The 4,897-nt window shown below is 35.8% G+C and overlaps 1 pseudogene; it reads right to left on the bottom strand.

The window, feature by feature from the left end:
- Nucleotides 1-7: 7 nt before the first annotated feature.
- LOC116465429 (tripartite motif-containing protein 49D-like) lies at nt 8-4,894 on the bottom strand (annotated as a pseudogene).
- Nucleotides 4,895-4,897: the final 3 nt, after the last annotated feature.

Genomic DNA, 4,897 nt, shown 5'->3' with positions numbered 1-4,897 from the left:
ATTGAAAGATATGACTGTTGGCTTCATTATGATGCAGAGTAATATCCACTGCAAAATAAATAAATAAATAAATAAATAAATACAAAGAAAGAAAGAAAACATGCATAGACATGTGTAAATAAGCAAAAATTGTTCTACCAAGAAGTTAATTTACCAGGAAACGTAAAGTCACAAGGACACTTTTGCTTGTAACTTCTAATAAAGTATACAGATGATTAATATTATCTAGAAGTCAAACAAAACGCTAACCACAGATATTAAAAGCGTTTTGAAAACTTACACACTGAGAGCCAAATGTAAGACCAACTTCTTTCAATCCAATTTTCAAAGCAAAATTTGCACATTATATGCCCTAAATGCTATGCTGTTATCAAGATCATTATTTAGAAATGTTTCTTATTGTTAAAAACTAATGCTATCATTTTGGAAAGAATGTGAAGATTTTCAGTTACTCAAGAGCTGCTCTAGATAACTGGATAAAAATCCATAAGTACATGTCATAAGTGATAATTTAAAGCAGATTTCTGCAAAATCTTTTACCAGTCTCTCTGTGGCCCTCCATGCTAGCTTGGGGCTGAAGCTGGATTTTAGACTTAACATGTAGCTTTTCATATTGCAATTAAACTGAACTTCTTTTTGTTCGTAATTTTACTTGTATTCACAAAATGATTTCTTCTTTTTATTTTTACCCATTAACTAATTTTCTTGGAAATACATAATATATATCCATTTGAAAAATTTAAAAACCCCAAGAATCTCCAGTAAACTATATTCCCCAAAAGAACAGTTCTTAGCTGTTCAAATGAATACACTAAAGAAATGCAAAATTTTGTATTTAGCATTAAATAACTCACCTTCATTCTGAGCATTGTTCCATTTGCTCCTTTTTTAAATTTGCTACACTGCTCCTTTTACCCATTACATTACTCAGTATATATGAGGCCATAATGTATTTGTTTTTCACTATCTTTCAAACTTAATGCTATAAATCTGACTATACAGACACAGATACAAAAGGGTTGCACGATTATATTGTTCACTTACGTCTATAAAGAAGTAAAATATTTGATAAAGGGTGAAACGTTACCTATGTGATCCTAACAATAATAATATTTAGATAGTGGGAGTGCTGCCTGTGGGTGGAGACTTACCTCGGAATTGGTTGAGCCTGTCCCTCAGTCCAGTGATGGGCCCCGCCCTGAGCTCTGGATTCAGAGGCTGGGGCATGTGCAGCAGCACGCACTCACTCCTGCAAGGAAAAACCTGCAGTTACAACATCTACAGCCATAAAACAAATAAAAGTCACTATTTGCATTTAAAAGACATTTCATGAGAATCCTTCGAACTCACAAATTTGATAATTCAAAAATTACTTCCTTTTTGAAATTAATTCTTATTTACAGTTTCCAAATTTTAAAGCATAGTGGGAGAGTCTGAGTCAGAATTCAGTCTGATCTTTCTTATTTTTTGCCCCAAATGTGTAAGGTTCCTTAGCCTTATGGCCTTGAGAATATTCAGAAACGAAATTCTGAGTTCCACTTCTTGGTAGACTCCCCTGACATCTTTGTCTGAAATAGCGGGGTTCTGGGGAGACTGCTGCATCTGCTGCTTCCTTTTCAAGATAAAGAATGTGAAACTTGTTCTAGGCAGCTAGACCTGCCTTTTAGAAACAAGCTTTCCTAGAGACTTATACAGTTCTAACACTCCACAGTTTTTTCAATCTATTTTTCAGAACTGTTAACTGATATGTATATAGGTATGAACAACAAATCATCAACTTTTTCACTGCTAAAATACTTCCCCCACTCCTCTCCTGCTTCCTCTGCTGACTTTCTCACCATCCACAAAACAAAACTTCATCTTTCACCTATGCAGGCTTTTAAGCAATAAAACAAAATCAGGAATAAACGTGTTCTTTTTAAATTTTCTTTCACTATTTATTTATGTATGTATTTATTTACTTAGTGGTCCTGTCTTTTCTGGTGTGGGAACGAAAGTAGATGCGAAAAAAAGTAGTATCAATCAATATCTTAATCATTTATACCATGACTTTGGTAGAGCCTGCTTTGATACTCGTGGAAACTGAAAGAACATACGCTAAAATCCAGGTACACACTCACCTGTATAATATGTCTCCAAAAGCCTGTAAAAAAAAAAAAAAAAAAAAATAAGGAAAGATTTAGTGCAGTTCACAAAATGCATCTTTCACTAAGTTCAGTGTGACATTTGGAGTCAGTTCCTCAAGATAGTATTTCCCTACCATCTTCTCTTCTGCAAAGCATTTTCTATTTCTTCTGTAATGAAAAACCCAGTCAGTCAGACAATTAGTATTGTCGCTAATTAATGTCCTGGGAAGGTCTGAGTCTTGAAGACATTCTCTAAGGAAGCGAAGGGAGAAGAGGCCCAGAGAGTCTGTGCTCCATGGTAACCTCAAATAACCTACTCGGTCATCTTTCCCAGAACCTATTACCCAAATGAGTGGATCCCAAAATAATATTAATGTGAGCCTAGATTCCCAAAACTTCTGATCTTACCATGTCCTCAAATTAACCTAAATGTAAATGAATCACTCACTATTTTATACATATTTGACAACCCAAAATGTATTAGTGACTTAGTTGGGGCACAGTTATTGGGGCTGTTACCTTGACCATTCCACAAAGTTTTGTGGCTGGTGGATAAAGTAGGAGGGACCTTTGGCCTGGTAGAATCCCTTGGTGGGGCTATACTCTCCCAATAAAGTAGCATTAGTTATGCGAATGTGTTTTTGGAAACACATCATGGAAATAGAGATGGATTTCAGCCATGAGGAAAATACTTACACATGTGAACAGTCAAAAACCTGAAACCACATTGTGAATTTGTACCTGAAGTAGCTCCACATCTAGTTTATGACACATTTTCATCAGCTCCTCATATGTTCCTCTTAAAATCTCCCTCCTATGAGCCATTTTGGCTTTACTTAAATGAAGTTGATGAAAAATATCTTTCCCCTTCTTTTTAGCATCTCCAAATTATGTTTTTCTTCTTCATGATGAAATGCAGGCATCTTCTGATACTCAGTTCTAATTGCTTCTAGCCTTACATTCACATAATCCTGCAGTGATAATGGGTTAGTCAAAGGAGAAATGTATTTATCCATCTCCTATTAAATCTCACTGATTCCTTTTGTCTCTCGAACATCCAATAGTTTAAACCTCAGTCTTGCCAGTTCTTAGAATCCACAAATTGTTTTCCTTTCCTTTCTTTCTGCATAAAGATGTATCTGACCAATTACATTAAATTTATTCAAGATAATGTGTTTTCTAAGATAGTTGGAAATAAAAAAGACACAATTTGAATTTCTCTATTCCAACCCATATTTATGGAAAAGTAAGAACAGTTCATGCTTAAGAGTTGGAGTATAGAGCTATAGTTACTAGAAAGGAAACAATTATTTCTATTTCTGAGATACGCAACAAGTTGCTTAAACTCATTATATGTGAAATGATCTTAGACTACCATGTCCAGCTAAATGCATTTTGCTCAGCAAAACCTATCCTAATAAGGCTGCATTTATGATTTGGCCATCTTTACCTCCCTGAGTTCATTTCCTTCCATTCTTTTTCTAAGTCATCCCAATCTGAAACATAGACTTCTTTGTGGTTCCCCGGGCCTCCAAATATACACAAACTCAAAATTACTGCATATGCTGTTCTCTCCAACTAGAATTTTACACACACACACACACACACACATATACACACTCATGGTCCGCATATATATCCATACACACTTTCGTGCTCCCCCTCCTCTTCAAAACTTTGTTCAATTTGAATTTTTCAGTTAGTCTTTTTTCTGACTACCCTATTTAAAACTCAGACACTAATCTCCAGTTTCTGGCCTCTATTGTCCTTTCCTACTTCCCTGCTTGATTATTCTCCAACAAAGAATCTACCACACTCGAACGCATCATGTATTGCACATACTGGCATGTTGACCATTTTTGCCTCTCTCATTTGGATTGTACGATTTGTGAGGACAAAGATGCTTTCTTTCTTCTATACTAGCAGATTTTCTAATTTAATATTCAACATAGACTAGGTTCTTATGAAATACTTTTCAACGCACTAATATGAGCTATCATACCCTCCGAGTATACATCCACAAAGAGAAAATCATTTTTAATATTTCTCTGCCTGAAGTCCTCAGAGTTCTCTTTATATTTAGATACTAGTTCCCATATTTCGGGCATGTTTGCATGTCTCCCTCAAGACACAAATCTGTATTTCTCACCACTTTTCTCATCATATGTTGTGGATTATTCAATATTAACTAGTTTAGATTCTTAATTTCATGGTTGCCCTAGATTTCCCCTGTCACTCTTTCTGCCTCAAATTTTCCATGCAATTCCAAATACTACTTGTCCACCAGCATTCAGATTAATGCTGACCCAGGCTCAGAAGGTTCACTTGAGCTTTCCATGACTGTCAAATAACTCTTATGCCCAGCATATCCAACCAGCACATACAGAACGCTGTGAGATGGCCCAGTTTCTTGTATCTGTCGGTGTATAGCTACAGGTTTGTATGAAAACAAACCGGCATGCTTTGGGTAACATCAATGGTTTCGTTAGAAATCCCATCTAACAGTCATACTATTCTACATAAGAAATGAGGCCAGTTTTTCTCAATGTTTTCTTTTTTTTTTTTTAATGGACTCCCAGAAACATTATGGTTTGATATCAAGTTCCTATTTTAAGAGTCACCCATTTGCCCTCTGTAAGTTCCTGGAGAAGGTAGCGTAGTACAGGACTAACCTTCCAGTGGCTGATTCTGGTAGTTTCCACGTTCAGGTTTCTCTGATTTTCACGAGCTTTTCCCCATAAAGACTGCATTGTCTTTAAAAGCTTCTCCTG

The sequence above is a fragment of the Hylobates moloch genome, unplaced genomic scaffold (genome assembly GCF_009828535.3).
Source record: "Hylobates moloch isolate HMO894 unplaced genomic scaffold, HMol_V3 SCAFFOLD_5143, whole genome shotgun sequence".
Taxonomy (NCBI): domain Eukaryota; kingdom Metazoa; phylum Chordata; class Mammalia; order Primates; family Hylobatidae; genus Hylobates; species Hylobates moloch.
This window is presented reverse-complemented; position numbering and strand designations above follow the sequence as displayed.